Consider the following 23,107-nt stretch of genomic DNA (forward strand, 5'->3'; position numbering starts at 1 on the left):
CAGAGGGGAAAGGGGTTGGGAAGGTAGGTGAAAGGGATAAAGGAGCACATATGTATGGTGATGGATAAAAATTAGACTATTGGGGGTGAGCATGAAGAAGCACATTCAGGAGATGATAAACAATATTGTATACCCCAAATTATACAATGTTGTGAACCATTATAATCCCAATAAAATTGATTGAAAAAAAAAAGAATTCCACCTTTAAGACAAGCTAACAAGACAGAAGCAGCGTTCCCTTCATTTACAAAAACAACACAACTTTTGGATGTTCAATAAAAGCAAATGAAGATTACATATTTATAAAGCAAGAAAAATAAACATCAGAATGATCTAACTTTACAAATATCACTAATTCTTGCTTAGTACCCGAATCATCTATCTGATCTTGGAGCACTCACATCATTTTTCTCATTGCCAAAAATTCACCTCCCAGCATTGATCAAATGATAGAATCGATAAACAAGTTCTGGTAAGCAAACCATGGTCTAACCTTTATCTTAACTGAAATAGACCAAGGGTGAACGGGGAGCATTTTTGTTGTGGGGAAACTTCCATACGTGTTTTCAAACCACCTTTCCCGCCTCTACTTGGTTTGCATAGAAATGGAAGGCTAGGTCATATAGAAAGCACATGCTCAACTTTAGTAGATATTGCCTACCTTCAAAATAATTGTACCAACTGACATTCTTACCAGCAATGTGCTAAGTTTCAGTTTCTCCGTATCCTGTCCAAAACTTGGTATTATCAGATTTTTTGTGTGTTTATGTTGTTAAAATTGTAACAATTCTGGTAGCTGTGTAGTGATATCTCATGATTTTATTTTGCAATTTTCATATTACTAGTCACATTTTTGGACATGTTTTCTATTCTTTCGCTTTGAAGTGGCTGATCAAGTCTTTTGTCCATTTTAAAGATCAGGCTGCCTGTTTCTTTCTTGGTAATTTTTAAGGATTGTTCATATATTGGTGCTATAAATCACTTGAGATATATCTATTTCAAATATCTCTTACCACTCTATGGCTTTCCTTTCCACTGCCTCATGGTGTCTTTTTTGTAACCTAATTGTGCTTTAATAAATTCTAGTTTATTAATCTTGTCCTTTATAGTTAGCATTTTTGTGCCCTGTTTAAGAAATCTTTGCCTAACCCAAGATCATATGTTTTCTTATATAATCTGTATTATCGTCTCTTTTAATTAGATCTACATAGCAAACATTAGTGGCAATGATATTTTGTGTATACGGCTTGATGTAGAGATGAAAACTTGTTTTTTCCCTACAGATGTCCAATCTCCCTTCTCAATAGAATCTTGATCCTTTAAAAACTGGCAGGCTTGGTTGTTCTCTGATGTCTAAAATGTTTATTTTATTTCCATATTTCAAAGTTGTTTATGGTGAGAGTGTTAGTCTGATAAGAGATCTCTAACATAAGAAGCCAGAGTTCCCTAGATATTTCAGTATTAACATTCCACACAGCACACCACCTGATTTTCCTCTTCCTTTAACTTTCCACATCAAATGACAAATATTTCTTCAGAATAGTCATAGGATACACACACTATGAAGAAGAAAGAATTTTCTGCTGAAAGTCAAGTTCAGGTAGAAGCAGTTTCTACTATTACATTTCGGAAGGAACGTTCCAAAAAAGCTTCAAAATCAATGTCCTAATGGTTTTGACAAAATATGAAGTATTTCTTGGAAATTTAATAAGGAAAAAAAATTATATTGAAAGATTCCAAGGGTTCTCTTTTCCTAAAGGGAAATGAATGAAATGTAAGCCAGTTTTCAAAAATTGGGTTTGATATTCACTGAAATAAAAGGAATCAAAACTCACATAAAGATTTGATAACTCAAGATTAGCGTAGTACCTGAAATATTCTGGCTTAATAGCACCCAACAATGAACACAATCCACCTTGCAAAAAGAGATGGAAAATGGTATTATTTTCTGAGTATAAAAACATTCACAAAGAGCAATAACTTAAATAAAGAATGGAATTAAGAAAATAGCATTATTAGGCTACTTTTCTAAAGCAATGATTAGGAAAATGTCTCAAATAAACACAACTTGAATATATTCTGAAACTCTTAGGGATAGATTCTGACATATTCCTTCTTTAAACTATTCCAGTCAAAAGCCTGGTTTTACCACTTCTCTTCCTTCTGCAAAGAGCCTTCTTCCGGATTTTGCCAAGGACTCTCAAGACATCTTTGAAAGCCCTGGTCAAATGTTCCCCCATGTCATCCACCATCATGTTGCCTTCTGCAATGATGCTTTGCCTTTTCACCCTGTGTTACTTTCTTCATGAGACTCATTAATATTTGAAATTTTATTTTGTGCTGTTTGTTGTTTGTTTATCTCTTCCATCATAAACTTCATAAGAAAAGGAACACTGTTTTCCTTAACATTGTAAATGCTTTATTTCAGACAGCGCCTGGAACACTAAATCTGTATTTAAAAAGTGGATGAATAAACGATTGAATGGATAAATGAACTTGGCATCTTTCATATACGAGGCCAAATCACCAATGGCGGATTTGGAAAGATAACCAGGTTTCTTGAATCCCAGCTGAGTTCTTCTTTCAACAAACATGACATCACTCTTTCTTTGTACAGACTTTTAAAAAGTCAATTATATTGACATATAATTTACATACATTTAAATTCATTTATATAGGCATGTAACCGCCATCCCAATGAAGATCTAGAATATTTCCATCACTCCCCCCAAATTCCCTTGTGCCTCTTTTAGTCAATTCCCTCCAATTAACCCCAGCCACTGGCAAACATGGATCCCAGTTCTGACTCGTAGTAGTCATTTTACCTTTTCCAGAATGTTATGAAAATGGAATAACAGATAGTCTTTTGTTTCTGGCTTCTTTCACTGAGCATTATGCCCTTGAGATTTCATCAACGTTAGTGTCAGCCTTTTACTGATACCATTGTAACCCTCAGGACACCACGGGCTTCAGTTTCTTCCAGCGGTTGACTGACAGCTCTTACCTTGTACTGAGAGTGGCAGTTGCGGACTACAAGGTTTAGTTTTCCTGCTTCCCTTTCAGCAATTCCTGCACAGCTGTGCCACAGAGCAGCTCTTTCTCCCGTGTTCTTATACCCTGCCTCCCTCCCCCAAAGTGGTAGATTGTAGTTGCTTGTTATAGATGTGTTAAAAGATAAACGGAGGCATGTTAAAAATTTCACGAGTTTATCTGAGCAAACAACTATTGGAATCCCTCAGATCCAAGCTGAAGGTAATTAGGAGCGTGGCACAGAGCTAGGGCCAAGGTTTTTATAGAGAAGACAAGGAAACAAAGCAAAGCAATTGTCTGATTGGCTGCAGCTTAAGCTGTTGCCTTATGTGGGAAAGCCTGCTGTGCTGTTTGTGATTGGTTGTTCTTCAGCTTCATTTTCTCGGATTGCAATGCATTGACTGGTTTAGGTTTTTGCTTGCTTACCTAGGCCGCCAATGCTTTAGAGACACCTCAGTCTAATGGCCTCCTTGTTTAATTACCTTAACAGGAGCTAAATTTGGAGATAGGTGGGGTTCTCTTTTGTCTCGCTCCAGCCTCAGCCTTAGACAAGCCCTGCGCAAAGGGTGGAACTTTCTCGGCCGTCCTGCCGCTTCTCCCTGTGGCAGCTGAACTCTGCCTGTATCTGTTGTTGGTCTTGCCTGAGAATTTCTTGCCCAAGAGATTTTACACCTACTTTTTCCAGAATAAATGGATCTTTGTGCACTAGGGGCAAGAGGGTGTTTTATCTCTCCGCAGGTAGCTCAAGGCTTAACTTGGCAGGAGAGAAGTTTCCGTGAAAGTCGGCAGGTTTTTTCCTGTTCTCCACAGCCGCTGAGGATCTGCTCCATACCTGTTTCATCGAGGGGCATTCTCTCGGATTTCCTGCCCTGCCCCCATCCTTTCCCATGAGCGCCTGGAGAGGCAAACAAGAGCTCGAGAGAGAAGGTGAGTCCCTTTTGTGTTTTGGGCCCAGCTATTCCAAAGTGGTGTTTGCTTGGTTGCTTTATAACCTCAGCTTCCTGATGGGTCCAAGAAAACTTATGCTTCTGGTGATTATTTGACATTTTCTCATTAATATTAGGAGAACAACATTCTTTGTAGATTTCTTCGTCCTGAGTGGAAGCAGAAATAGGTACATTTGTATAGCGAGCATGGGGATTTTCTGCAAATGCTACCCTATTTTAGGGAGAATTTCATACTGCAGGTTGTTTACCATGAGCTAAATGTATCTTACATAAAATGATTATTTATGATCAAAGACCAAAATGGAATTAGTCTTTTATGTCAGTCCTAACTCTTTTGAAATCATCTGTCAACAGGATAAAGTTTAGTAAGCAGCTTCATTTTGAATAACAGCGAAACTGAGACCTGCTAGAACAAGGTGAGTGTTCTGGGTGTTTCTCACGTGACTATTTATCACATACAATTTATCTGTTGCCTCTTTCATGAATTCTTTGTCCCGTTGGCTTGTTTGTACATTTTTACATGACCTCAGCTTCATCTTCTACCTTGATTTGAGAGATCAAGATATAGCTAAAAAATTGGTATAATTTTTAAAGGCTATAAAATTGTAAACTTTATTATGCCATCCATATAAAAACTCATAGAAAACCGAAAGGAACAATTTCAAAATGTTCTAATAGATACCTCTGAGTCTTAGAATTACTGATTTATTTTATAGTTAGTTTTTCTTTTCTCTCAATCGTATAAATGGAACATATTGCTATTATCAGAAAAAGAGTTTAAAATACTTAAAATATTCAATTTACTCTTCTAAGTAATATCCCTTCCCAAAAGTCTGATTACAAATTCCACCTCAGCATAGAAAAAGGCCTTTTTTCCACCCCTGACTTCTTATTCATCATTTTCTCCTTTAGAGAGAACTGTGAAACTCTACTGCCTCAATCTTTGAAGCCTTTATCTTTGTTACTTTCTTTTTCTCTCTCCTTTGTTGATAGTCTTACAAAATCCCAATATTTTAAAATGTAATCATTTTTTTCTGTCTCCACAGTCCAGCTTCTCAAATGTACATTAAACATTTGGGGATCTTTTTGCCTCTGTCTACACTTCAGAGGTGAAATAAATATTTAAAGTATTTATCTTAATAATGTCCATATAAAATTGAGAGTAAATTAGTTAGGCTATAGTTTTAAGATAAACATCCATCTCTAATCGTCTTTGAATATATAGACAGATTTCTTATCTAAGAGTGCTTCTTCTTCCAGCAAATTGTCTTATTCTGTAGGAAGTTACTACTCTGAGTAACTGTATTTAAACATTATTAATTTACACTAGAAATGTAAATTTCCCAAATTTCCTTTTCTTGTTAATCTGATTATGTCACTTTCAGTGCTAAGTACTTTAATTGCTTGATTTATGCTCTATGAAAATAACCTAATAACCCTACCAAGCTGTATTTATTTGTTGTTGTTTTTTTTAAACCCTGAACCTAGTCTATTACCTTTCTTAGATTATTTTTTGATGCCTGAGAGTTCTTCCATTATGTTTCTTTTCCCTGTCAACTTCTACATTTTCATAAAGTACTACTTTCTTTGAAACATAACTTTCCAAATCTTTCTCATATAATAGCAACAAACTCATAGGGAAAAAAAGATCACAGATCCAACAGTAGATAGTTACGTCAAGGTCATCTTTTAATGCTTCATGGTATTTTGTGGTTTAAAAGTCTTCAGTCAAACAGAATCTAAGAAGAGAGACTTTGTCAGTTCTCTCAATTATTTTCATGTTTTTTTCTCTCTTTCTCAGGTTCTTCACTTTTCGTTTTTTTCATGTCTCAGCTTTAAACAAAATTCTGCATTGAGGCCTGGAGCACTTATGCTTCTACGCTGATATTACCCGGCAGTCCCTAACGTGGAATACCCTGAATGAGCAACTCTGTTCCCCCACCGCACCCCCATGTTCTGACACTCTTGTGCTCATCATCAAGCCCAAAACCTACTGAAGCTAAGGATGTGTCTCTCCACTTCGCGGTCCCTGTGTAGGTCAAGTCCCTAAGACTGAGCACCACTTTGGATCCCCCTCCCAAGTGCTAATTAATAATTTTGTCTAAAATAGTAGTTTTTTTCAAGGGTGTAAGACTTGCCCCTGGGCCCTGGTACAGGGATTAAAGACCTCCAAGCCAAGAAACAATCTCCAGGACAATGACCATCAGCCTGATAGGAATTCCCAATAACAAAACAGCCTGCTAGAGACCCCCACCAAGCTCTTGTCCCCCTACCTTTTCCCATTAGGGTCATCTGTGTCATGCTGAGTATCACGTGGGGATCCCTATTCCCCAAGAGCTGAGATTGACGATGCGTGTGTAAGTAACACAGAGGTAAGTAAGGCACTGATACCAAACTTATAAAAACAGTCAAGTGAAGTAAAATTGGAATCTAGTTCATAATATAAGATAATCTCATCTCTAATTGTCTTTGAATGTATAGACAAATTGCAATAACAATTTGCAAGGCCGTGAGGGGGCATTTTATCACTTTGAGCGTATTTCCTTTTGAGCAAAATGAAAAGTTTTACTAGAGGATATTTATGGTTTCCATTAGGTCTAATATTCCTCAATCATTTTAAATAATTTGAAAACTTACAAAATAGATATATCACATGAAGATTGTTCCCATTATTTAAAGACTGTTTAGCAAGGAGTTAAGAGCAGCATGTTACTGAAAAAATAAAAATTTTCGAGTCACATAAACCTGGGCCAAATACCAGCCCAAATATAGCTCTACTGCCTACTAATTGTCTGCTTTTTGATAAGTTAATAATTATCCTGAACTATAATTAGTTAAGTTGTAAATACAGGTAATAAAGTACTACAGGGTTATAAAGATTAAATGAAACCACCTTTCTAGGTTCATCTTACACAATACTTGGTGCCAAGAAGCCACAAATATATTTTAGGCCTACTGCTTGTCTCTTTTTTCCTCACCATTTATGAAAGTAATCACTAGAACATTCTTTTGAATTTCTTTTTTTTAATTTATCAGTCTCTGATACTTTGTTATGGCAGCCTGAACTGACTAATGCATGATTCCAGTCTGAAAAAGCACTAGTTTTGGAAGACTAAAGTCAAAGAAACCTTGCTTATTAATAATAGACATTTGACTGCTTTAAAAGTATGCACTTAAGTAACAAGGTTTTTATATAAATAAATCGTTGAGGAAAATCAGGCATTATCACAGAAACTTCCAATTGGAAAATATTGTCAAATACTAGGATTCCTTGAGTGTACTTCTTTTCCCCTTGCAATTAAAAATCATGAAGTTCTTCTCTTGATTTCCTCTATCTCCAACAGAGAAAGGGAAACTGACAAAGTAAGATACAAATCAAGTCACCAGATTACAACACAGAGACGTATCATAGGCAAAAGGAATACAGTTTTCAGGCTCTTTTAATTGTGTTTGCCAAATTTATTCCAACAGCTCTCTCAATATTCTAACATCTATGTATCACAGCTGAAGAGTAAGTCTTGACTAATTTGTCTCAACAGGGAAGAACAGTTATCTAATCATAATTTATAGTTTTGTTTACCTTTCTGTTGTCAAAGCTAATTATTTGTCTGAGTAAGTGTTTCTGCCCTATAAAGCCATTGGTGAGTGAAAATACCATTTAAATTTTATGTGTGTTTTCAGTTCACAAGCTTTATACCTCTCATTAGGGAATCACATCCCTTCAGGACTTTTGTGAAAGTCCATCCCTAAAAGAACTAAAAACTACTTCTTAAATTTTAAATCATGGCCAGCAGAAGCTGCAATGAGCACCAAAGAATACCAAAACCCGAGTCACTTGGGTTTTACAATGACTCAATGATATGGCCAGGACAGCAAGTTGTCAGTCTTGTCATCTTAATAGCTCTATTTGAAATTAATCAAGAAAAAATATTTCCTTCCTATTCTTTTACCAGATGGCTTGTGGACTATCTTCAGTAATTAAAAACAGCCCCTGTTGCGTTATTCCTAGACCACTCCCATGTGTCAAACCAACTCAATGTTCACGCCCAGGAACTAAAAATAAAGGGCCAGGAGAAATATGAAAAAAGAAGCAAATGGCATGAAATACCTCAAGTTGTTATCTTCTGATTCACTCACCTCCCCAATTACCCTGTTTATTCATTTGGAATAAATGTGATACAGCAGTTTCAGAGCTAACAGCTCCTATTAAACAATGACTCAGCTTTGTGATTCCCCAACTTTCCTACTCTGGGGAGAGCCAGAAGAAAAGGGTTCTCTCTCAAAGAGAATGGACCTCCGTCAACTACAGTTTCTTGTGCTACAAATGGTAGCTGTTAACAATAATGCCTTTCATAGAACCCTTGCGAGGATCAAACTAGACAGCAATATGTATATAAGTTCCTTGCAAACTATAATGGTGCTATGTTTCATTGTGTTATAAATGTCTTGAGGTTTTTCAGGGAAGGGGGATGACCGTGGTGTAGTGTTATTCAACAAATTCCTTAACGTTCTGAGTTTAGCAGTAAAGAGAACTGGAGAGTTAATTTTAATTTGTATATAATGACAAATGAAATAGGTAATATTTGTAGATACAGATGACTTTACCAATAATGACAATGTAGTGCATAAAGGCACATTGGGGCTTTAGGGTTACTTTGGCAATTGCTGATGCTATTATATATATGTAAACTCAAAAGAGAGGCTCCCATTAAAGAAAAAGAATTCCCAGCCAAGAGGCTGGCCTGTTGGCGTAGTGGCTAAGTTTGTGCACTTCACTTCAGCGGCCCAGGGTTTTCCAGTTTGGATCCTGGGTGTGGACCTATGCGCCACTTATCAAGCCATGCTGTGGTGGCATCCCACCTGGAAGAACTCACAACTAGGAAATACAACTGTGTACTGGGGCTTTGGGGAGAAAAGAAAAGAGGAAGATTGATTACAGATGTTGGCTCGGGGTGATCTTCCTCACCAAGAATGTCTGCAAACAAACAAAAAAACCTTTGGATCAAAATGAGTATTTAAAAAAAAATTCCCAGCCAAGAGTCACTTAATCAAACCTTATTTTTAAGAATGGCATTTGCTCATTTTGTCATCTTCATTATTCCCATTCGTGTAACGTTGGAAGAAAAAAATGATGTCAGTTGGTATTTCCAACCATTTAGGCATAATCAGCAGCAGATGTAAGATTTGTAAGGATGTAACAATTCCTTCAATAATCCCCTGAAACTGCTTGTTCACTTCCATTGCCTACAAATAAAAGAGAATTGCTCATTAATAAAACTGAATATCTCAATAACACAGTGGGATTGTATTATTTTAATGTGCCATTGTGAATTGATCATGCATTGCTTTTTATTTTACTTTTGCTTTGGAAAGTGACAATTCTGGTACCTTAAATAGTCCACTCAACTTACTTTTCCAGATTTCTTTGTTGGAAAGAAAATATCGTCCTGAGAACGTAAATTATTTTCAGTTTAGGACAGAAGCATATTTGGGTGGATGATTGGTGAGCCAGGAGTGATTTGCATCAAGAATTGAGGAAATACCTGGGAAAACACTCAGCCTGTGTAAAGAGAAGCAAAATGCATCAACAGTCTCCTTTAGCTGGAGTATCAAGCCTGTCTCTTTACAGGGCAAGTAGGGCCTCCCAGTCTGGGCCCAGCTCACCTCTCCAGCTTCATTTCCTCACATTCCAAAATGTCTTAGTCAGCTCAGGCTGCCATAACAAAATACCATTGACTGGGTGGCTTAAACTGCAGAAACTTATTTCTCACAATTCTGAAGTCTGGAAAGTCCAAAATCAAGGTCCAGTAGGGTCCAGTTTCTGGTAAGAGTTCTCTTCTTGGCTTATAGAAGGTTACCTTCTTGCTGTGTCCTAGCATGGCAGAAAGAGCAAGCAAGCTCTCTTCTGACAATGGCACTAATCCCATCATAAGGTCCCAACCCTCATGACCTCATCTAAACCTAATTACTTTCAAAGACCCGCATCTCCAAAACCTATCACATTGAGGCTTAGGGCTTCAACATATGGTTTGAGGGGACACAATTCAGTCCATAGCACTTGGTCCTTCCTTCTCTGGGCTCTAGCACTTTGTCTGTAATATTCTCTCACCCCAGTGATGTTAATTGTCTCAATTCTGTTCATGCTGCTTACGAGGCAGGGACTCACTTCCTTACCCACCTAATTCCTGTTTACACCTGAACGCTCAGTCCTAGGATCACCTGCTCCTGGAAGATTCTCTTCACCTTTCCAAGAAGTGACTTTTCTTGTGACTTCAAAATATATCTTATATAGACATATTACTGCATTTACTGTCCGAATTACAAGTAGCTGGGCAGTTTTTTCCCACTAGATTGTGAGTTCCTTGAAGACAGAACTGGGTTTTATCCATTTTTCCGTCTTTAAAGCCTAATAGAATACCTGGCACATGGTGGGCTCAGTAAGATATGTGTTGATTGAATTGATAAATGAATGAACAAATGAAAGAAAAAGTGTTCCAAAGAGTCTGAGCCATCCTCAGAGTGAAGGGAAAACATTTCAGTGAAACATATTTCTCCAACTGCAACCTATGCGAAGCCAGGGGAATACAGCAATGTATCAAGGAATATACAAAACCACCTGAGAATTTGGGAGAAATTTGTTGTTGTTGCTGCTGTATTTGTCTTTTAATTTCTCTGCTTTTGAAATTGTTTTTCAGGTGCATGAAGAAGCAAAATTCAGAGAATAACACTTTTAGTATTGGGTAATTTTGTGTCTTTCTTTCTTTTTTTTGATAGTTCTGAAAGTAAAAATGCTGATGCACAAAGAGTGATGGTGGTGTGTGCTGTGTGTTTGTGTGTGTGTGTTTTCAGAGAATCTGAAGGTATTGAAGCTATTGCCATGTCACAATGAAGAGGATGAGGTATTGTTTTTAGAACTCGTTATGCTGAACTCATTAACAGTAGCCGTTGCAGCCAGCACCAGCCTGCTTAGCAAAGGAGCTGGTGTGTATGATTCCTTGGCAAGTCTTTACAGCCTGCATATTAGTTATTTGAAATGATTTTGTCATATTTTTCCTTCTGCTTACCTCAGACACACAACATGTACACACACACACACACAAACACACAAGCTGATCTGTAAATCATTTCAATTCTCTGCAGTTATACTCACACAAAAGTTTGTTTAGAAACACTGAAGTTCTAATTCCTTTTTCTCTAGTTCACCTCCCAAATACTTCCCTTGCATCACAAAAGTAACAAATGCTTTTTTTATGGTGTTTTAATATAATTAACATTTTTATTTTGATATGATTTCTAAAATATCGTATGTTTAGTTGCTTAAATTAAGGATCAGGATTGAAGGTTAAAAATGGCAAGTTTGAAGCCTAAAACTTGAAGCCAGAGCCAATATGCAAGAGGATGGGAATTCAGAAACCTGAAATGAGCAAGGGTTATGATAGACATGATGCTGATCACTGTTGGCCATGTTGGCCATGACAAAGTGGCCCACAGAGTTTGATTATTTAGGAGGCATTTCTCTCAAGGTAGACTGCATGTATAAAAAATTTATATTGAAAAACTGGAGGGCCAGCCTGGTGGTGCAGTGGTTAAGTTTGCACGTTCCCTTCTCAGTGGCCCAGGGTTCGCCCATTTGGATCCTGGGTGCGGACATGGCACCACTTGGCAAAAGCCATGCTGTGGTAGGAATTCCACATATTAAGTAGAGGAAGGTGGGCATGGATGTTAGCTCAGGGCCAGTCTTCCTCAGCAAAAAGAGAAGGATTGGCAGTAGTTAGCTCAGGGCTAATCTTCCTCAAAAAAAAAAGAAAAAGAAAACTGGAGACTAAGCCTAGAGTCAGTACCTCCTCTACGCTCCCTCCAAGGTTAACAGTACTTTGACAAAAATTTTTGACCAATCCTGGAATACAGCCTGATTTCTCTCAGTCTTGGACACATGAACTCATTTTTAGTTCTATAGTGGAGCCTGAAGTTGAATCAGCAAAATTTTAGGCTTTATTTAGTAAAATCTCTGTTTTGTAGCCTGTGTACCAGGTGGCACAATTTGGAGGGAAGTTCATTGTCCTTCCTTATGGGACCATGTAAGGTGAGAGAATTGACACAGCTGCCTGGGGTTCCAAGTTGTCCCAGCCCACATCTGGACCAGAGAAGGAGTAGGAAGGGCAACGGTAAATTTTGGTGGGAATGTTTGGTCCTGCCATCAAATAGGAGGTATCATAGGGCTGATTTGGAGCACAAGTGGACAAAATGGTGACTATTCCTTATGGAAATTAAGAGAGTTCCCAAGAAACATCCCCAAATAATTAGAACCATTAAGGGTACAAGTGGAGCTAGAGCCAGACCCACACTGCCCTTTGACAGGATCATAGCCCTCCTCACCCCCATTGTATGTGGCCTGTGGAAACAGGGTCCATAGGTTTTCGCTGATGACTCACAGCCTTACTCCACACTTCAGTCTTTCCCTACAGCATCCTTCTCTTCCTGTTGGCTCTTCTCTTTTACTAAACTGTCTTCAATTTGATTTTCAAAATAATGAAACAAACAAATGAAAATTTTGCATCTGTCCTTGCTCCTCAGCCTCCAAAACCCAACAGGAACCCATGAAACTGCCCTCTATGATGTTTCCTGAATATTTTTTAATATTCCCTGTCTTCAGATGTGTGCAATGCTTTTGACCTCTCAGTCCTTGGATGCAATATGCTTTCTGCTTTCTCACAGCCTTCATTTCAACCCTGCTTCCCTTCCTGATGCCTGGCAGACCATTGTTTCAGACCTTTTCTTAACTGACCTGATGACAATATGTGACTATCCACCTATCTGTCTTACTCTATATTACCCTTAACTTCAGCCAAACACATTTTCCTGAAACAAAACATTGATCCTATTTATTCTGAAGAAAAATTAGTAGAGGCAACTCACAGCTTGCTCAATCAAATTGAAATCCCAGCCTGCCAGGACCGTTAATTTGGGGCCCTTTCTTTGGCCCTGTACACCCCCAACAACACTTCAACACTGAAGTTAAGTGTCTCCACCTCACCTTCCTCAAGAGGCCATACTCCTTTCCTATTCTATGTCCTGGGTTCACGGCTCCCTCTATCCTGAGGTTCTTAAGGCTTCTCCACCCTTAACAATACAAATTCTATTCTTCTTTTAAAGCTACTCTTTTTCTGGATGCTTTTCATCATTTATCTAGGTCTCCATGCCTGTTTCTCCATATTTTTACCCTACTTTTGCTTCAACAAAACAAAGGTCAATTACATATTTACATATATTTGCCTAGCTATTTCATATTCTATTGTTTTATTCAGCAAATATTTAATGAATATCAACTATGTCCCAGGAACTATTCTAGGCAACAAAGATACAAAGATGAATAAAATTTGGTCCTGTGCATAGTCCAGTGAGGGAGCCAGATTTACAAATGAATAATTGAAATAATTCATGTTTCATATTGCTGTCAACTAGAAAGTATATTTCTTGAGGAAGGAGACTATATTTCCTTTTTTTCCATAAATCCCTCTGAGCAACTATCACAATGCTGAGGATTTGCTAAATCTTAAGTAAATGGTAGTGGTGAAAATTATGAAAATAATGAGATCAAGCCATGTTCGTAACTTATGATGGGTCTAGCATGAATTGTTTTCTAAAACTAAAGGATGCTAAAGCAGTGTGGTTTTGAGATATAGAATAACAATCATATGATCCTGATGTCAGCAGAAGTAGCCTTCAGTGAATGTGCCTCAACCCCATTCCACAGATGGTGGTAAACAGTGTTCCTCCCAAGGTCTCCAGGGCTTCAGGGGATGAAGATGAAGCTGAAGCGGCAGTGCTTACAAGGCGAAGAGGCAGCTCTTCCAGCCAACCCTGGCTCTGAACTCACACTTCCATGGAATAGTTAGAGTTGTGTATTGTCTCATCTTCTTGTGTGTGTACTTCACTTTTCAAATGGTAGTACTCTACCAATTTCTTTTTTGCCAAGAAATACTTATTCCAGAAACGTGCGTTTATGACAGACTGTACTAGAAGATAAAGGGCTTATACTTGCAGTTATGCATAAAACTTAAGTGTGAATATTAGACATATCTGTGCTTAAACATCTCTAGACCATTTTCTTGTACAGTGGAATCTAGTCCACCTTCCATGGTACCCTCTCCTCTTGGCCCCTCCTCTAGGACCTAACTCTTCACACAAAATGGTCATTTAGTGTGTGCTCCCCAAGAAAGCCAATTCTTTCCTTAGGCACAATACTGGATAAGTCATTTTAGAACTACATTTACAAAATCTTGGTTTTGTGAAAATATCTTTTAAATCTTTTTGAAACTATATTTGCAAAGTTTTGGTTTGTGCAAGTATCTTTTGTAATTTGATGAATGCTGTGAATCTATTTAAAGAGGGCCTTAAAGAGAATTCATTCAAGCTTGACAAACTGTGGGTAATTGCCACCGGGATACAGAGAACAGGATGACAACTTCCTTACATCAACTTCTGTGAAGGCAATCATCAAGGGGTGTTAAAAATCAAAGCGTAGGAGGAAAAGAGCATTTTTAACAACAAACGTTCCAGTGCAGATAAACCACTCCGAGACATAACAGATAAGTGATAATTTATCATCAACCTCATTATCAACAAATGTTCACTAAGTCCGTCTGTGGTGTGCAAATGCTTTGTACAAGATTCTTTCAGTTTCTTGGCATTCTAAAGTCCCTGAAGATTCTAAAAGGGAGAAAAGATTTATAAATATCTTAGAAACAGAGAGAGGTTATTATTGATTCCGAAATTTAACATTTAGCACTCTAAGTAGGCCACAACTATTTCTGGCATATACGTAGTATGATGCACATTTTTTAAAAAATGAAAAAAATCAAAAGGGATCAAGTTTCCTAAAGCTGTTTAAATAACAAGCTTTAGCCAATGTCTACATGTTGTTTATATTCAACTGTTTAAGACAATTCATTTCGTTTATTTGGTTTTGGTTGATTTTATTTCATATTATGTTATTCTGCAGTGAAAGAGTACAATTTAGATGGGTTAGTTCAGTCAAGTTTGCATGTAATTTTGTCTGTTTTTAATAATAAGATCAGAACAATCTTTGTTAGAGCACCTATCATTGTTAGAGATTTATTAATTAATCCTCTTGTACAAATATAGTACAATTGTACATTATTTGTACCATATTTTGTCCACTGTAAAGTAAGTTGAACCTGGGTGTAACACTATGCTTGGTTCATGGTAGAAAGCAGTTATGCATTTAGGTCTCGAAGTGGAATGGTATTTTTGAAGTGGTGGTCATGGAGCACAACTGGGAAGTAGTGGAACAGAGATTGAATTACAGAGTTTGTTAAAGCTAAATTAATCATATTCTTATTAACTATTCCTTCCACTTCACACCATAAAGAACCAGACCTAGCTTTGCTATTGACTTCAAAACATAGCTGGAATAACACGGAAAAAGGAAAAGCACTACATTTGGAGTTAGAAGATCTCAGTTCTAGTTCTTGGGTCAATTAATGTAGCCATTATTAGCTTAATTGGATGAATCCTCTTAATTTCTTTGATCCTTACTTTCTCATCCAGGAAATGAGGGGTTGACTTTCATTATTGTTGCATGACTATGCTTAGGGAGAGGCCTTTTTAAAAGAGACAAAAATTTATATGTGATCAGGATATTTAACTTTTAAATATTGTAAATTGGACTTTCTGCCTCCTACATCTTGCTACTCATTTAGTTTGTTTTCTTTTGTTTTGTTCTTAGACTTCATATGGATCCTACTTGGATTTGGATTTTTATCTTAACCCAGGAAGGTAATGATATCTTTTCTCCTAAAACTTGGCATTGACAACAATCTAAGCTTTATTATTCAGTCATCACAACTCCCACATCTTTTCCATCTTTTGGTTTATGTAGGGGTTTTTAGTTTTATGTTTCTGACCTATTGTCAGCTCACATAAGCACTAGCAGGTCTAGACAGAGTATAATCAGTAAGCCTCCTTCTGATTCTATTTTTCTTTTCTTTTTAAAATCTTTTTAGAGGGGGAGGGATGTTCTGTAGCTATAGCACACCTAATGCAAGGTGAGAATGGAGACTTTAAAATAAAAGCTTAACTGTCCTCCTTGACATTGTGCCTAAATCAGCCCGAACCTCCTATTCTCTAAGCGTCTGCTGGTCAATAAGGGGTAGTAGAGGATGTTTCAAGTCTGCTCACAGACAGCACCCATTTGGCTTCACCTTGGATTTTTATCTTGTTCTCTCTGACTTTTGACTTCTCGCTTTTCTGAATTAAACCCTCAGTTTTCTCTATAATTTTGAATTGGCCTCTTTCCTTTAGTTGTCCCGTAACTCTTCCCAGCCTCTTTCTTTTTAAAATACAAATCCATACACCAATAGAGGGAATCTCTCATGGGTTATGAATGTTTACCATTGCAGAGACACAAACACACACCCAGATGACATCATGCAATGTATGTGAGCCATGTTGAGTCTCTACTCCCCAAATAAACATGTAGTTATTTCTGAATGAGGGGCATCTGGTCAAAATGTAAAGACAAGCACATAAAGAGAGTCTCCACATCATTAGCCATCAGGGATATGGGAGTCAAAACCATGGTGAGATACCACTTCACTCCCGCTAGGGTACCTATAATTAAAAGGACAGATAGAAACAAGTATTGTTAAGGTTGTGGAGAAATTAGAAACTTTATACACTGCTGGCAGGGATGTAAATGGTGCATCCACTTTGAAAATCACTGAAAGTTCCTCAAAAGATTAAACACAGAGTTACCATATAACCCATCAATTCTACTCCTAGAGAAATGAGAATGTATGTTCACACATATTGTGTACATATATGTTCATAACAGCATTTTTCGTAAGACAAAATGTGAAAACAACCCAAGTGTTCATCAACTGATGAATAAATGTGATATATCCATACTGGGGAATATTACTTGACAGTAAAAAGAAATGAAGTGGGGCCGGCCCAGTAGCATCATAGTGAAGTTGGCATGCGCCGTTTTAGCAGCCTGGGGTTCACGAGTTTGGATCCTGAGCGTGCCCCTACAGACTGCTCATCAAGCCATGGTGTGGCAGCATCCCACATACAAAATAGAGGAAAATTGGCACAGACAATCTTCTTCACCAAAAAATGAAAGAAAGGAAAAAAGAAAGAAAGAAAGTACTAACATATGCTACAAATAGATGAAACTTGAAAAGTATGCCATGTGAAAGAAGCCAGTCTCCAGTAACCACCTATTTTGTGATTCCATTTATATCATATGTCCAGGACAGGCAAATCAAGAAAGAAATTAGATTAGTGGTTGCCTAGGGTTGGGTGGCGGTGGGTTGGGGGTAAATGGAGAGTGATTGCTAATAGGTTTAGGATTTCTTTCTGGGGTGATGCAAATGCCCTCAAATTGATTGTGGTGACGGCTGCAGAACTCTGAATTTACTAAAATCCACGGAATTGTACACTTTAGATGGTTGAATTGTATGCTATGTGAATTACATCTTAATAAAGCTGTTATATATAAAAATAAAAGTAAAGACAAGTGAAAAGCTGAAAAACAAGTTCTTAGTCATTTCTTTTTTGTCCCAGTTGGATCTGGAGATACCAATAAAATTTCGACCTGTGCTCTTAATTCCCAATGCTTACATGAAACGAGCCTCAGATTCTTGGCAAATTCCATAGAGATTAAAGGCAGTAAAATGATCCCTCGCCTAATGATTGCATTACAGAAAGGGCAGCACTCACTGAAGGCTGACAGTGAAGAGTGAAATGATCCTGCATGCTGTTTTTTTTTTTTAAATTGCAAAGAATGAAAACAACCAACCACTTATTTTCTCCAAACCCAGGGTTGCCAATGTAAGCACAACAAAGAACTATAATGTTGTGGCAGCTATGTTATAAATGCAAATAGGAAATTAGAAATTTGTGCTTTAGAAAAGATTCACAAAGATGCATAAGTGAAATTATGCCTCCAAGATTAGCTAATGTGCAATCAGTGATCGAGATCCTTTCCAGGAGAGAAATTATTCACACCATAATGTTTGTATAGTGTTCCAAAATACCTCAACATATCCGACTTAACCTCAATCAGAGCCTTTCAGGCTTAGAAAAATTCACTGCAAAATTTAGGCTGAAATGCAAGCTCAGAATGGCTGATATTTTAAGAATCTAAACAACCATAAACGACGATATATGTGTGTGTATATATTGCTTTAGATTCATATAATAAACAATAACATGGTTACTTTGTGATGGCTGTAATTTTTCTTTTATACATTTCTGATGATTTTAAATGATATTTATGCTACGTGACTCAATTTTCCTGTGTGCAAAATATATACCAATAATACATCCCAAGTTCACCACCTGGAAAGTAATGGATATTGATCAAGAATGTTTGCGAATCATTTAAAAATATTCAAATATTTGACAACATATCCTAGATTGTAATCGTCAAATAAGTACCATCTAGGCCAAGAGTCTGTATATGTAGCAGTACTTATTATTGTGTTTTAACTTGGGATATTATTAAAATGATAAAATTATTTGCTCTGAATGGCTAAACCCATACCATAAAAAAATTAGTTTGCAGTTTAGTAAATGTTAGCTTCTACATAATTATAATCAATAACCCTCAATATTACACAAATACATTTTGATGTTAATTTGTCATTTTTCCTTAATAAGGAACTGCTATGAATGCCTAGACCCTCTTTCTTTTCTGGTTTGATATACACTCTTTTTTTCCCATATTCTGCTGATCTACTTTTTGTCTCATACCCACTGGTGCCTCACCTTCTCTACCCGTCTTTGATGAATTCTTCCTTAGTTGAAACTCGTTACTATTTGTAGAAAGTCATTTATCTTCATAAATTGATTTCTGTGAAGGTTTATTTTTTCCAATAAGCTCTGCAAATGTTGGCTGCCACTTATCCTTGTTATCCCCAAGAAAACAATAGTGTGGGTTACAGTAATTTCCCTTTGATCAAAAGATTCGCTTTCTAATTGGCATTTGAACTGATGGCAAATTCTCCCATTGCGCAGTACCCAGTACCATGACACTACCTGTGTTAAGTACTAAATGTTCCCTCAGCAGCAAGTCAGAGGTTTTACTATAAAATCATTTTGTCCTCACTATGGCAGGGTTTTATCAACAAATTAAAAAGCGTTGGGGATCTCTTGTTGAGATGGTTCAGCTTACAATTTTTTATACAAATTAAATCTAGATGATAATACTAATTTCAAAAGAAAAGTATGTACTAAAATGAAACTTTAGGGTATTTTCAACATCAAGAGCATTATTTTGATTATTTTGCGTTGATTAAATAATTGGAATTGCTATTCTTAAGAGAGATCACTGATACATGGTGAATGACTGGAGTGTACTAGTTATCTATTGCTCTGCAACAATTTAGTGGCTTAAAACAACATGGACTTATTATCTCACAGTTTCTGTGGGTTAGGAGTCTGGGTATGGCTTGGGTGTGTCCTTGGCTTAGGGTCTCAAAAGAATTCAGTGAATGTTTTGGCCAGGCTACAGTCTCATCTGAGGACTGGGGAAGAGGTTGCTTCCAAGTTCACTTAGGTTGTTAGCAGAATTCATTTCTGTGCATCTCTAGGACTGAAGATCTGGCTTCCTCCTGGCTATTGGACAGAGGCTACCTTCCAGTCCTAGAGGCTGCCGCAAATTCCTTGTCACGTAAGCTTCCCTAGGATGGCAGCTTACTTCCGTAAACCAGCAAAGGCAGTCTTGAGAGTGAATGTGCTGGCAAGAGAGAATCTTATACAACATAACACAGTTAAGGCCATTTACTTTTGCCTTATTCTATTGGTTAGAAGAAAGTCACAGGTCCCACCCACACTCAGTGGAAATGGATAATAAAAGGACATGAATACCAACAAGTACGAATCATGGGGACTATCCTACAGTTTTTCCACCACATACAGTTTTTAGCTAATGTCATCGAAAAGTCACAGTATATTAAATATAGTAATACATAATGCTACCCAGACCATGAAAACCAAAAACAGGTGTTATTTATATATGGCTGTGTTTTTCTAAATGTGTTTCATGTAACTTTGCAACACCACGATCTGTGGAGACATCATCCACCTTGGTTCTCCTGTTCTCCTGCATGTCTTCCTGGGTGAGCCAAGACTTCAAGGCCCTGACTGCTCTTTTTGCTGGGCCATTTCTGAAGATGGTTTATGCTGTTGGTAACCTTGAGATGTTGTCACCCTTCAAGCCTCCCCAACCCTGGAAAACATGCAGACTGACTTACTGCTTTCAATAAGAGCAGTGGAATCCCCAAGATCAGTGTTCCTCAGCTCTGACACCAACCCATTGTGTGTAGGTATAGTGTCCATGTGGGCTTATTGTGTAGCCCCTGGCAGACTTTGCAGCTAGAAAACTGACATAAATATGGGACCTGGTACTTAGGCTGCTTACTGTGCCATACGTAGTAAAGTCCTTTGTTTCTGACGCAGGAGCCTGTGTCTTCTACCAGACCTATCAAACAGTGACAGGCTAACTTCTCAGCTTGTAAGTAGTATAAAATCAAATCCCAGATGCTTCACAGTTCCTGGCACGATCTAACCTTGGAATTTTAGATTAAAGGACTAGTTTGAATTTCACTCATCTAAGTTCAAAATCACCAAACATCTAGTAACAATTGTTTTGCTTTTTCTTTTAGCCTGACTATTTTATACTTCGAATTTCACTTGCAGAAGCTAAATTAGTAAACAAAGCCTATGGTACCTTCATAGTTTAGTAACTTGATCTTTGCACTAAATTTCAAATTGGTCATACTGTTACGAAAATCATAAATATAGTAAAGTTTCTGGGATCTAATGGCGTTTCTGTTGAGATCTTCGAACTGGGAAGGAAGAGTGAAGGAAAGTCCTTCTTAATCTATATAGTTCTGATGGGATGCAACAAATTTTCTGAGATGCTCTTATTTAGGGCACACCAGGCAGCGTGGGCAAGATATGGAGAAGCTTTCCCATGAGTAAACTTTTAACCTGTAGTTGGTTATATATTTCTTTTTTCTTTCTCTCTTTCTTTTTTTTTTTTTTTTTTTTTTTTTGCTGAGGAAGATTTGCCCTGAGCTAACATCTGTTGCCAATCTTCTCTGCTGCATGTTGGTCACCACCACAGCATGTCTGCTGACAAGTGGTGTAGGTCCAAGCCCAGGAACTGAACCCAGACTGCTGAAGCAGAGCATGCCAAACTTAACCACTGGGCCATGGGGCTGGTCTCCAGTTATTTTGCATCTAAATTTCTGTGCATTCCCAGGGCACACTGCCTTCCCAACATAGACTTTGATTTTTGGGTACCTTTCATAGCATTGGTTCTCTCATCCTGTCTCTATGTTTTAAAGTCAATCGTGTCACAATCAATGGTCGTAACTGATGGTTGCTAGAAAACAAATCCTAATGACTCCTTTTTACATCTTAATAACCATAAAAACAGCATAATAATTATCACACCTACTGTATGTGTGCACTTGTGCCAGAAACTAAGATGAGCATTAATATACATTATCTTATTCATCTTCAGATGAATGTTTTAAGAAGGTATTATCAGTCTTATTTTATAGTTGGGAAAATTTAGGTTTAGTAAGGTAAAGTAACATGTCCAAGATGACACAGCTGAAAAGTGACATAGGCAGGCTTTAAGCCCATGTCTCTATGAGCCCAGGACCTACCTCATACTTAATTAACATTTTCTCCTTCAAATCACTTAGAGGTATATGTGTGTATACAGACATACCTCATGTATGTATGTGTGTGTATTTATATACATGCATAAGTACTTATGTGTGTGTATAACAAATGGTTGGTGACTGACAATTTATTAGGCAATGCTAGGAATAATTAATAATAAGAAAATATCTTTATTTTTAAGCAGTTTTGCTTAATGAGGTATTCAAGATAGAAGACTTTCTGGTAACTGAAATGTATCCCTTTTCTGTCTCTTTTTTTACTTTTTTGAGAGCAAGAGAACCACTCTTTTTAACTCTAGTTCTCTGTAACTTCAGTAAGTGATATTAAAATGATTTTAATCATGTGTTACAGACAAAGTCATAGTTTTAGACATTATAGGGAGAGGCATGGATAGGTTCAAGCTCTATGGAATAAATTCATGTAGGATTATACAATGTCATGCCAGTTCCTTTTGCTTTTTGATCGCTTCCCGCTTTTTCGTAAACTGAAATACTAGAAACGCAGCTGTGTCCTCCCTGGAGGTTTAGCACTTGGCTTTCTGCAAAGTATATTTTTGATTTACTGGTTGAAGTTTCCATCTCCTTTGTGATTTCCTTAAACTACAACATATTTATCGTCAGATGAAAAGGATGATACCTGAACATACAGAAATCAAGGGACGGGGACTTCAAGTTCTTTGATATTTGGGATGGAATAGGATTCAAAGCTTAAACAACATCGTGAAGTGCATCGTTGTTGAAATGAGAAGAGTGAAATTCTGTATGTCTTGGGTTGAGTGGAACAATTGCCTTGTGACGTTTATATGCCAAAGAGCACTGTGTTTTACAGGTTTAAAACAACGAGGAATCGTTATTGGATCATCACACGTGTCTGTTGATATGTATTCACTGACAGTTTTTAAGACTGAATGTAGAGTCTCATGCACAATATTGTTAGGCTCAATTTTTTGTTTAAAAACAAAATAACTTTAACAAAAAGCACAAATAGATCAAAACCAGTAAGAAGTTTTCTTGATGCAGTTTTCCCTGGTCTTTATTCATAAATGTTCTAGATCAATATTATTGTATTAGCAAATTGGTCCATTGTGGGAGAATCTAAACCATCAGTACATGTAAAAACTAATTTCTTAGACTGAGGATAATTTGATTTTCAGGAAACTTCAAGCTTTGTTAAAATATTTACTAGCATTCAAAAACCATGAGTTAGACTATATCCATAAATAAATTATTTTAAAATAAATCTCTTTTTTTGAGGAAGATTAGCCCTGAGCTAACATCTGCTGCCAATCCTCCTCTTTTTTTTGCTGAGGAAGATTGGCCCTGAGCTAACTCTGTGCCCATCTTCCTCTCTTTTATATTTGGGACACCTGCCAAAGCATGGCTTGATAAGCGGTGCGTAGGTCC

The 23,107-nt window shown here is 37.3% G+C and overlaps 1 protein-coding gene and 1 long non-coding RNA gene across 2 annotated transcripts in view; one reads left to right on the forward strand and one right to left on the reverse strand.

The window, feature by feature from the left end:
- Positions 1–3,537: 3,537 nt before the first annotated feature.
- Positions 3,538–9,272, forward strand: LOC111769634 (uncharacterized). Its single transcript, XR_011430554.1, has 4 exons — positions 3,538–3,957; positions 4,332–4,393; positions 6,264–6,349; positions 7,931–9,272. It is a non-coding gene; the product is annotated as an uncharacterized lncRNA (long non-coding RNA).
- The window catches only part of MRPS30 (mitochondrial ribosomal protein S30), a 159,127-nt gene continuing 143,421 nt past the window's right edge, over positions 7,402–23,107 (reverse strand). Inside the window, exon 6 of the mRNA XM_070246833.1 lies at positions 7,402–9,221. The gene's annotated coding sequence lies outside the window, so the exon portion shown is untranslated. The remainder of the gene's footprint in view (positions 9,222–23,107) is intronic.

This window comes from Equus caballus, chromosome 21 (genome assembly GCF_041296265.1).
Source record: "Equus caballus isolate H_3958 breed thoroughbred chromosome 21, TB-T2T, whole genome shotgun sequence".
In the NCBI taxonomy this organism is placed as follows: domain Eukaryota; kingdom Metazoa; phylum Chordata; class Mammalia; order Perissodactyla; family Equidae; genus Equus; species Equus caballus.